This window comes from Rutidosis leptorrhynchoides, chromosome 1 (genome assembly GCF_046630445.1).
Source record: "Rutidosis leptorrhynchoides isolate AG116_Rl617_1_P2 chromosome 1, CSIRO_AGI_Rlap_v1, whole genome shotgun sequence".
Classification (NCBI taxonomy): domain Eukaryota; kingdom Viridiplantae; phylum Streptophyta; class Magnoliopsida; order Asterales; family Asteraceae; genus Rutidosis; species Rutidosis leptorrhynchoides.
In genome coordinates, this window is record NC_092333.1 from 657,216,052 (window position 1) to 657,229,390 (window position 13,339).

Below are 13,339 nucleotides of genomic sequence, written 5' to 3' on the forward strand. Positions count from 1 at the left end.
TACATCTTTATCATTAATCATCACATGATCACTATCATCTAATCTCACTTTCCTTATCATTTCAATTAACGGGCACCATCATCTTCGTTCGCTGAATAGAATCAGAAAAGAAAACGCTGCAGCAGAAGCAGTAATTGTTTTCGTTTGCAACAGAGACAAGAACAAAACATAGTTTGGGTTGTTGTTGGGCTTGTGACCTCGTTTGTAGGATTGTGACCTCGTTCCAGTGGTAACTAATGGCCCATGAATAGCCCAATTAATTCACACAGCATAACGATTATAGTTATCCAGTTGTTGAGTTCAAGTGGTCGACAAAAAAAAAAAGGTGGGTTTGGTTGGTAGATGTCGGCCACAACAAGAGAAAGAGGAGAAACGTGAACTCATCATCATTATTTAACAAATCCTTATCATCTTAATTAATCACTGCCATTCCCATATATTATCTTCGTAATAGTAAACAATTATAAAAAAAAAACGCAGCTGTGGTAGGGTTTTTTTTTGGATGATAATATGTGATGGATCCCGACCAGAACACAAGTACGTACAGCAGCAGTTTTTAATGAAGGTTTCATTCAAAAAGAGAAAAGGGAGAAATAGAGTGATGGTTCTGTGGTTCACGGTGGTGGTTAAATGGGTTTATAAGTCGGGGTCTTTGGTTCGTGATAGCAACAGAAACAGTAAAATGGTTTGATGGTGGTTTTAATCATGAGATAGAGTTCATGATGGTTCGTGGTGGGTTATTCGATGGCTGCAGGTGGTGTTGTGGTGCTTCGTTGTGTTGGTGAGGGTAGCTGGTGGTTCATAACAAGCATGCTGATTGTTATGGTGCCCGATGATAAAAAAAAAAATGGCGGTTTTGATGATGACATGGTGGTGAGGTTGGTGATCAACGAGGAATTGAGGTTAGTGGGTTTTAAGAGTGATGAAGACAATAGGTTAGTAAATGGTGTTTTTAAGATTTGTTAAAACGGGTGGTATCCAAACAGAATGCAAGAGAAAGGTTCGTGTTTTTCTATATATTTGTATATGTATATGTTTATATGTTATCGAAGTGAGATTCGGTGTTTGTTGGATGATTGTAACAGAAGAAGATTGAGCCACAATCAATTGTGTGTCGATGGGTGTTGCCGAGCATGAGAAGAGAAGTTGTGGTTTCTTTTCGATTAATATGGCAGCAAGGAATACGGTTCTATGGATGAAGGTGATTGAAAATTATAAGGTAAGGTCAAGTGGTATCATATACACTGGAATTGATTGAGTTTATATCAGGGAATTGAGTCGACCAGAAGAATCATTCCAAGCAGAAAAATACAGAATTAATAAAAAGGAGATAACGACTTTGTAACAAATATTGTATTTATCTGTATCTACAACTGTATATATCTGTATTCATACATCTGTTTATGTATACGTATATATATCTGCATATATATTTATTTATATATAAATGTGTATTTTGTATATGTATGTGTATTTATGTATCTGTTTTTATTTCTTTGTTTATATATCTGATTTTAAATATCTACTTCTAAATTTTGTTGGGTATAATAATAATCAAATGATAATTATAATAAAAATGATAATTATTATATTAATATTATTAATGATAATAATAATATCAATAATAATAATAATATAATAATTTATACATATCAAATATCATAATATTATTAATATTAATATTTATATTAATGAAAGTAATACTAATTTAGAAATTATATATTTTTTTTAATTTGTAAATAAGTTTAATATAATTTATATTATTACTATATAACTATATTTTAATTTATAAACAATTTAACATCCTAATATTATTTATTATTAATTATGTAACATAATATATTACATAGAAACATATATTGAATATTTTATACTTACATATTTATTTATAACCGAATGTTCGTGAATCGTCGGGCACAGTCAGCAGGTAATTGATTATATGAACATAGTTCAAAAATTTTCGAGACTCAACCTTACAGATTTTGCTTATCGCGTCGGAAACATATAAAGATTAAAGTTTAAATTTGGTCGGAAATTCCCGGGTCGTCACAATTTGTGAACAAGTTTAGAATTAACTAAACTATGTTCTAGTGATTACAAGTTTATAACGTTGAATAAGACAGCTTTTTATGTATGAATCGAATGATGTTATGAACATCATTACTACCTCAAGTTCCTTGGATAAACCTACTGGAAATTAGAAAAATGGATCTAGCTTCAAAGGATCCTTGGATGGCTTGAAAGTTCTTGAAGCAGAATCATGACACGAAAACAATTTCAAGTAAGATTTCCACTCGAAATAAGATTGTTATAGTTATAGAAATTGAATTAAAGTTTGAATATGATTATTATCTTGTATTAGAAAGATAACCTACTGTAAGTAACAAAGGTTTCTTGATCTTAGATGATTACTTGGAATGGATTTAGAAAACTTGGAAGTAAACTTGCAATCTTGGAAGTATTCTTGATTTTATGAAACTAGAACTTTTGGAATTTATGAAGAACACTTAGAACTTGAAGATAGAACTTGAGAGAGATCAATTAAATGAAGAAAATTGAAGAATGAAAGTGTTTGTAGGTGTTTTTGGTCGTTGGTGTATGGATTAGATATAAAGGATATGTAATTTTGTTTTCATGTAAATAAGTCATGAATGATTACTCATATTTTTATAATTTTATGAGATATTTCATGTTAGTTGCCAAATGATGGTTCCCACATGTGTTAGGTGACTCACATGGGCTGCTAAGATCTGATCATTGGAGTATATATACCAATAGTACATACATCTAAAAGCTGTGTATTGTACGAGTACGAATACGGGTGCATACGAGTAGATTTGTTGATGAAACTGAACGAGGATGTAATTGTAAGCATTTTTGTTAAGTAGAAGTATTTTGATAAGTGTCTTGAAGTCTTTCAAAAGTGTATGAATACATATTAAAACACTACATGTATATACATTTTAACTGAGTCGTTAAGTCATCGTTAGTCGTTACATGTAAATGTTGTTTTGGAACCTTTAGGTTAACGATCTTGTTGAATGTTGTTAACCCATTGTTTATTATAACAAATGAGATGTTAAATTGTTATATTATTATGATATTATGATATATAATATATCTTAGTATGATATATATACAGTTAAATGTCGTTACAACGATAATCATTACATATATGTCTCGTTTCGAAATTATTAAGTTAGTAGTCTTATTTTTACATATGTATTTAATTGTTAATACACTTAATAATATATTTACTTATCATTTAACATAATTAACCAAGTGTATCAATATCTTAATATGATTCATATGTACCTAGTAAGACGTTGTTATAACGATAATCTTTATATATATCGTTTTCGAGTTTCTTAAATTAATAGTCTTATTTTTATGTATATAACTCATTGTTAAAATACCTAATGAGATACATACTTATAATAAAATCATGTTAACTATATATATAACCATATATATGTCATCGTATAGTTTTTACAAGTTTTAACGTTCGTGAATCACCGGTCAACTTGGGTGGTTGGTGATGTAGCGTGAGGGTACGAAATAGTTATATTTTTAATACAAAATACTACAAAATATGACACAAGTTTTATTAATTTACGGATGGGATATACCTAAACCTTGCTACAACACTATAGGCAGTGTACCTAATCGTAGAGTAGTGTAGTTTTTAGTAAGTCCGGTTCGTTCCACAGGGAGCTGGTGATACTTACTATATTTTTAACTATATTTATACAAAATATATATAATTATATAAGTAGTAATATTATTATAAAAGGGGGGTTTTACCGTTTAATGACTGGTTTGTCGATTCTATATTTTAAGCGTAAAGATAAATGACGATAATTAAAGTGCGTAAAATAATGACAATAAATAAAATGACAGTAAATAAAATTGCGAGTAATAAAATGACAGTAAATAAAGATACGATGAGAAATATAATAAAAGAATTATGCTTATTTAAACTTCCGTAATCATGATGTTTGACGTGTTGATTTTAATTTATTACCATGGGTTAATTGTCCTTTGTCCTGGTTTATTTGATACGTCTATCTGGTTTTTGTCCATAATAGTCCATCGGTCATAAAAATAAAGTGCGAGTATCCTCGTCAAATTACCCTTATACCCGAAGTCAAATATTCCAACTGATTAAGGATTTAAACTGTGACGCAGTTATCACTTCTGTCAACAATTACACCAGTTATCACTGTATGTAATCCACCCCTGTTTTAATTAGTTTATGAATATTAATTCATCCACTTGATCAGAATGAATAATCAATTACCCAACCCAATTGATTAATTAAATGATTATAACAGATTCCATATGAACATCACTAAATAGGACAACCATAATCATTATTAATTATTAGGTTAATTAATTTGAAGATAGGTTCGACAGACTCCAATGAGTTGTCACTCAATTAGACAATACCCCCCATCTATTAATAGTCAATAGTTCAATTTCCACAAGTGTCGGTCTTTTGCCCAAACCTTAATTATGGTTCAAAGTTCAATAACCCCTTCTTAATATTTTAGCCCAACATCACGATTACTTCGGCTCAAATAAGCATAATAATAACTTAGTTACGGTACATTAATGTAAAAAGGTTGAACATAACTTACAATGATTAAAAATAGCGTAGCGTTACACGGACAGAATTTCGACTTACACACTCAAACGATCTCTATCATAAATCTTATTATTATCATAATTTAAAATTAAAATTAAGATTATTGTTATATCTTATTAAGTTAACATTATGATAGAGATATAGAATATAGATATTGATAATTGATATTGATAAATAAGAAAAAGATAGAAAAAGGTGTGTTTTTACATTACGATTACAAAGCCTTTTATAGGCGAATTTAGAAATTGAATTTTCACTTATGACCCCTGAACTATGCTCAATTAACAACTTTTTATTATTTAATATTATTCTTATTATGAATTATTTAAATATTATATTTTATTCTTGTGCATAGTTGACTCGTAATTTTTACACCGTTGCGTCGAGCGTTGAGAGTTGACTCTGGTCCCGGTTCCGGATTTTCGAACGTCCTTGCGTACAATTTTATATTTTGTACTTTGCGTTTTGTAACTTGTACTCTTGTCATTTTTAGACGTTCCTCATCAATAATTTGAACCTTTTTGATTGTATCTTGTACTTTTGAGCTTTTTGGACCTTTGTGTCTTCAATTCGTCGTTTTCGCCTTTTGTCTTCGCACTTATTTAAAATAAACGAATATTACTTGAAAATGGAACAATTGCAACTAAAATCTTGTCTTTCTTGGGGGATTTTGCTATGAAATATATGTTCCTTTTTAGCCTTATCAATATCCCCACACTTGAGCGTTGCTTGTCCTCAAGCAATACAGTCTTGAAATAATATAATACATCACACGAATCACTTCTTTATTCTTCACACTTTGTACATCAGTGATTTTGATAGAGCGGTATAAACAATGATAGTAATGATATGGTTAAAGGTGGGTGTGTCATCCACAGTTGCCTTGGGTTTAGGACAACGACACTTGCAATCAAATAGCCGATTTACTTTCGGTTTCCAAAGCAAAGTGCACATTTGAAAGGCGGTTTACAGTCCCACATGACTATAAAAATTTAGATCCTTTAAGGAAATTGGATCTTTATGAAAACATTTGATCTTTTGAAAATTCAAGCTAGATTTTACCCTAGACAAGTTTTCTGATTTGATCCATCATCGGTGTTGCAAAATATATTTGTGGATCAATATTTTGGCTAAAACTTTTAGGTTCGTGTAATCCACTGCTATCCCGGTATCGGAAAGTACACATCCAGTTTACTTGTTCCGTATATTATCTTTCGGTAAACTACCGTCCGGTTGTAAAGGAAAGCGATGAACAAGAAACTGTTAAGGCAATGTCCCGTGACATGCAGATGATTATGGTCTTTTAACGTGTCGGATGCTAGAACTATCCTTGGTAGGAGCGATAGTAAAGATCATCCTATGATTTTTCGGTCTGGCACAAGGTCCTGTCTCCGACCATGCTATGCAACCACCGTTCTTACGGTTGACACCCGATTTGGTTCAGGTGACCTAATGAATTCCAGGTGAATTCCTAGGATTTTACGTTCAATGGTAATGAACGCATTGAAAATGGGTTTTCAGAAAACAAATCGGTTTGTATTTTTGATCAAAATATTTTCTCGTTCAAGCTCGAGTTTAGATATCATTGAATTCCATGAGTTTGAATTCTCAATCTTTAAGGTCAATCTCAAGGATTGAGTAATATCAGTCTTAAAAGCTGATTTTTAATCTTTAAGGAGATTATCCTTTCTGGGGATCTGATTCATTAGTCTTATCAAGCTAATTTGCATGGTGCCTCCCCATTGTACGAGATAAATCCTTCTCATGGTTAGGATAAATCTGACCACTTGGCGACCCTGTTTGATGCTGAGGTCCGTGGATTTCCTGCTGATTTTAGAGATGACTTTTCTAGATTTTTCGTCAACCTACAGCTGGTCTGGACGACAACTTCTTGACCTAAATCAAGAAGCGCGTGTCTTTTTCGGAAGACTTTACTTCCTTTTAATGATGGAATTGATTCATCGTGTAGATCCATCTTTCTTTCAAATATATTACAGTAAACCGGGTAAAACTGATTAGTATCATCCAAAACAAAAGTACCTGCAATAATCTTGTACAAAGATATGTGATAGATAATTTTTAATTGAATAACTTGGTACATTCTCCCCACACTTAGTTTCTTTCTTTGCCTTTTTATTCTCCTTTATTCCATTTTAAATGAATTCAAGCATTTTAGGTTGTTTCTCAATTTATGTCCTTTCCGAGGTAACGATAATTTCGGCATTAACACCTAGTTTTATCGTTCATAAATATGTATAAACATGATTTTGAATTCATTTAGTTAAAAAAATTTTAAAATTTTCATAATATTTAGAAAATAAGCCAAGTATAAACCCGAGAGAATTTATAACCCTTCCCCACACTTGAGATCATGCAATGCCCTCATTTGCATGAAATCTGACTATAATTATTAATTCATGAGGGTGATTAGTGTAGAAAAGTGATTAAAAATACCCAGTTTGTAATTACAAAGCTCGTCGAATGATAGATGGCGCGCCTCATCGTTCATTCCTTCATTTATTATATCACATTTGTTGTTTTGCATCTTGTCGTCAAAATCAGTACCTTTTGCTGAACTTAATGTTAGTCTTTGAAAGTGCGTTGTTTTACCCTGTTGTTTACATGATAAAATACGAACATATATACATATTTTTAAAGTTTGGTATATTACCCCACGTTCAAAAATTTATAAAATCCAATATATTTTTTTTTGGCATACTTTAAATCAATAAAATTAAAAATAATGATGAAAAAATTTTTCGCCCCGCCCTCGGGTAAAGTAATTTCGGCTCAACGACCTAGTCTTCAACTCACGACGAATTTTAGAAATCATTTTTTTTCAACTTAATGAAATAAAGTAAATTTTTGTTTTTAAATTCACACAAAACTTAAAAAGAAAACATATTAATTTCATATAAAACCTAAAAAACAAAAAAAATTCAGAATGGGGGGAGAAAACTAGTTCTTTAGTGTCTGCTAGCGGAAAAGACCAATCGGATTCCATTCTCGGAACTACACGAGAACAGAACAACTAACTCTAGATAACATTTTCTTAGAACATTTGAATCTCCCCACACTTAGGTAGCTGTGGTGTCGAAATTGTGATTAACTTCATCGTCAATTTCTTTTGGTCCATAATCAACTTGCCTATCTGTGACTTTTTCTTTAAGCCAGTGCCCGGCTTCTTCCGTAATATCCCATAATTCAACTAGCTTCGCCTTTTCTTTAGGCGACAGATTGGATACTAACCGGTTACATAACTTAAAGTTCCCCTTACTTTTAGCATCAATAGCCCGTTTATAAAGTTTCTTCATTGAACTGTTAATAACGGGATCATTTAATTTCGTATCAACAACGGGGTTATTTGTTATTGGGTCGTCATTAGGTGTTACTTCATTTTCCCCACACTTAGGCGTTTTATTATTATTAAGCACTACCGTTGGAGTTGGTAAAACAACATGGTTATTACCAATCGTTTTTACTGGTTCAACGGTTTTAGTTGGTGGAGATTTAGACTTTCGAATCATAAAGGTGATTGATTTGTTACCACTTTTAAGTGTCATTCTTCCATTTCCTACATCAAATAACGCCCCGGTGGACGCAAAGAATGGTCGACCTAAAATTAGAGGAACGTTTGGGTCCTCTTCTATGTCAATGACAATAAATTCGACTAGAAAGGTTAAATTGCCTACTTGAACGGGTAGGTTGTCAGCAATTCCAACTGGGTGCTTAATGGTTTGATCAAAGAGTCGAACACTCATATCCGTTGGACTTAACTTACCTACACCTAATCTCTTATATAAGGAAAGAGGCATAACACTTACACTTGCACCTAAATCTGCTAGTGCATCATACATGACACAATCACTAAGTAGACAAGGAACAATAAATTCACCCGGATCACCTACCCTAGGTGGAGGTTTTGGTGGAACTGTCTTCACCGGGTTTATATTTACGGCTTTTGTTTCTTGCACTTTCTTATTCTTTTTCTTCTTCTTCTTTCCAGAGGTATCACAATCTTTATTACCTATCACTTGCTCATACTCAACTCCTTTTCTTGGAAACGGGATGGGTGGTTTGTATGGTGCCACCACTGGCTTTACATACTCGGGTGGTGGTGGTGTAACTTCTTCATTGTTACTCTCATCTAAAACCTTCCCATCTTCTGGTGCTGGTTTTTCAGAATTCGTTGAAACCATATTAACATTCTCATTCCGAGGATTTACTTCAGTATTACTCGGTAGCTTTCCTTGTTCCCTCTCACTCATCATGCTAGCAAGAGTACCTACGTGTTTTTCTAGATTCAAAATGGAAGCTTGTTGAGTTCTTAATGACTGATCAAATCTCTCGTTCGTTTGCGTTTGAGTTTCAATAAATTGTGTTTGAGATTCAACTAGCTTGAATACCACGTCTTCCATATTTGACTTTTTCTCTTCGGTTTGTTGTTGTGGTTTATATAAGCCAGGTCTTTGTTGATTGAAAGTGTTATTTTGAGTTGGTTGGTTATTCGGACCTTGTTGGTTATACCAGTTATTTTCGGGTCCTTTTGGATTGTAAAGAATGTTTTGATTTCGATTGAAGTTTAGCTTTGGCGGTTGATAATTATTTTGATAATTATTTCCAGGCCTTTGGTTCATATAGGAAACATTCTCTCGTTGTTCCAATGTTGGTTCAATGTGACAATCTTTCAATAAGTGTGGTCCACCGCATAGCTCACAACTGATTCGTATTGCGTGAATATCTTTATTCATCTTTTCCATTCGTCTTTCGAAAGCATCTATTTTTGCGAAAACGGAATCAAAGTCATGGCTAGAATCGGCTCTAGCCACTTTAGATGAACGAAAAATATCTTTTTCTTGGTGCCACTCATGCGAGTGGGAGGCTGTGTTATCAATAATTTTGTAAGCTTCAGTTGCGGTTTTCTTCATAATGGAACCACCAGCTGTTATGTCGATGTCTTTTCGTGTGGCGATGTCTACGCCTTTATAGAAGATTTGTACTATTTGAAAAGTATCTAATCCGTGTTGAGGACATCCTCTCAACATCCTTCCGAATCTTGTCCACGCCTCATATAATGTTTCATTTGGATTTTGCGCGAACGTAACAATTTCTCCTTGAAGTCTCACGGCTTTGGATGCCGGAAAGAATCGTTTAAGAAATTTTTCAACTAAAACATCCCATGTGTCAATCGCCCCTTCAGGTAACGATTCTAACCAATCTTTGGCTTCTCCCTTTAAAGTCCAGGGAAATAACATGAGATAGATCTGCTCATCTTCCACTTCTCGGATTTTGAATAGTGTACAAATTCTTTTAAACGTACGAAGGTGTTCGTTAGGATCTTCATTCGGTGCACCACTGAATTGGCATTGGTTAGTTACCATGTGTAGAATTTGTCCTTTGATTTCATAATCTGGCGCATTAACTTCTGGTTTAATAATGGCATGACCTTGGCCCGTGCCTGTGGCTCTCATTCGATCTTCCATACTTAGAGGTTCCGTTACTTCCATAATTGAATTTGTTGAATACGAATCACTAGAGGACTCTGATTTAACGGTTTGTGGTTCAGGAGGAATAATTAGTGGTTCAGGATCTTGGAATTGTCCTTGAATATGCTCCGGGTTCTTAATTGTGAAGTCGGGTTCAAAAGATGGATTATCGGAAATTTAAGTTAGAGTTCTTGGTCGACTAGATGATGATTCTAAAGAAAAATCAACGGCAGCTATATTTGTTAAACGATGTCTTGATCGAGTTACAGGTGGTGAACGTACAAAAGGTGGTGAACGTCTTGCTCGGTGCATTCACTGAATATCCTATTAGTTTTAAAAAGGAAAGAAAAATTATAATAAGTTATCCAACCAATAGACTTTTCTGATTTTGCCCACGTTTCGAATAGCCAAAAGATGCAGCAGAGGGGCAGGATTCGTTTGGTCTCAATATAATTGAGGACTGTTTGGCTCCAATAACCCGGTCCACGTACAAATCCAACTATTACTACGAACCAGAAAATTTTGATGTCTATCAATTTAACCACTTAAAATAAATTTTTGTAATTTTAAGAAATTTAGAGAAGAAGTAGAAAAAATTCTAAGTCCTAAAAACTAGAATGGCGAGAAATAAGAGAGAAAAAGATTGCGCGTCGAAAAGTGTCAAAAAATGAAAAAGACGAAGAGTGGTTTGTAAACACGCGGTTAATCCAACCTTATAACGATCACTATCTTAAAATTAAAACTACAAATAGAGATTACTAATTGGAATTGTAATTGATACATAGGTAAAAGGCGTCGAAAAATAAAAATAAGAAAATAACTATGGCAAAACTAAACTTAATACTAAAAGTTGCGACTATAGTCTAAAAATCTAAAGGTAATAAAACAAAAAAAAACATTTTTTTTTATAGACAAAATTTTAAAAATATATATATTTTTTTTTTAATAATTTTTTTTTTTTTTTTACGTTTTTTTTTTACGTTTTTGTTTTTTTTACGTTTTTTTTTTTTTTTTTTTTTTTTTTTAAATTTTAAAAAAAAAACGATTTTTTTTTTTTTTTTTTACAAATTTTTTTTTTTTTTAAAACGAATTTTTTTTCTTTTAAAAAAAAACGATTTTTTTTTTTACACAAATTTTTTTTTTTTTTTTTTTTTTTAAAAAAAACGATTTTTTTTTTTAATTCATTTACTATTCATGAATAGTAAATGAAAATAAATTAATTAATTTACTATTCACATGAAAGCGACATGATAGCAATTATTAATTATAAGTTACATAATATACCCCTGAAGTATTTAATAAATACGACTTTTTTTTTAAAATTTACGTATATTTTTGATTCATAAATATTATTATATTATTATATTCTATTTCAATATTATTATATTATTATATTCTATTTCAATATTATTATATTATTATATTTTATTTCAATATTATTATAATTAAAAATATAGCGTTTTAGCGCTCCCCGGCAGCGGCGCCAAAAACTTGGTGATGTAGCGTGAGGGTACGAAATAGTTATATTTTTAATACAAAATACTACAAAATATGACACAAGTTTTATTAATTTACGGATGGGATATACCTAAATCTTGCTACAACACTATAGGCAGTGTACCTAATCGTAGAGTAGTGTAGTTTTTAGTAAGTCCGGTTCGTTCCACAGGGAGCTGGTGATACTTACTATATTTTTAACTATATTTATACAAAATATATATAATTATATAAGTAGTAATATTATTATAAAAGGGGGGTTTTACCGTTTAATGACTGGTTTGTCGATTCTATATTTTAAGCGTAAAGATAAATGACGATAATTAAAGTGCGTAAAATAATGACAATAAATAAAATGACAGTAAATAAAATTGCGAGTAATAAAATGACAGTAAATAAAGATACGATGAGAAATATAATAAAAGAATTATGCTTATTTAAACTTCCGTAATCATGATGTTTGACGTGTTGATTTTAATTTATTACCATGGGTTAATTGTCCTTTGTCCTGGTTTATTTGATACGTCTATCTGGTTTTTGTCCATAATAGTCCATCGGTCATAAAAATAAAGTGCGAGTATCCTCGTCAAATTACCCTTATACCCGAAGTCAAATATTCCAACTGATTAAGGATTTAAACTGTGACGCAGTTATCACTTCTGTCAACAATTACACCAGTTATCACTGTATGTAATCCACCCCTGTTTTAATTAGTTTATGAATATTAATTCATCCACTTGATCAGAATGAATAATCAATTACCCAACCCAATTGATTAATTAAATGATTATAACAGATTCCATATGAACATCACTAAATAGGACAACCATAATCATTATTAATTATTAGGTTAATTAATTTGAAGATAGGTTCGACAGACTCCAATGAGTTGTCACTCAATTAGACAATACCCCCCATCTATTAATAGTCAATAGTTCAATTTCCACAAGTGTCGGTCTTTTGCCCAAACCTTAATTATGGTTCAAAGTTCAATAACCCCTTCTTAATATTTTAGCCCAACATCACGATTACTTCGGCTCAAATAAGCATAATAATAACTTAGTTACGGTACATTAATGTAAAAAGGTTGAACATAACTTACAATGATTAAAAATAGCGTAGCGTTACACGGACAGAATTTCGACTTACACACTCAAACGATCTCTATCATAAATCTTATTATTATCATAATTTAAAATTAAAATTAAGATTATTGTTATATCTTATTAAGTTAACATTATGATAGAGATATAGAATATAGATATTGATAATTGATATTGATAAATAAGAAAAAGATAGAAAAAGGTGTGTTTTTACATTACGATTACAAAGCCTTTTATAGGCGAATTTAGAAATTGAATTTTCACTTATGACCCCTGAACTATGCTCAATTAACAACTTTTTATTATTTAATATTATTCTTATTATGAATTATTTAAATATTATATTTTATTCTTGTGCATAGTTGACTCGTAATTTTTACACCGTTGCGTCGAGCGTTGAGAGTTGACTCTGGTCCCGGTTCCGGATTTTCGAACGTCCTTGCGTACAATTTTATATTTTGTACTTTGCGTTTTGTAACTTGTACTCTTGTCATTTTTAGACGTTCCTCATCAATAATTTGAACCTTTTTGATTGTATCTTGTACTTTTGAGCTTTTTGGACCTTTGTGTCTTCAATTCGTCGTTTTCGCCTTTTGTCTTCGCAC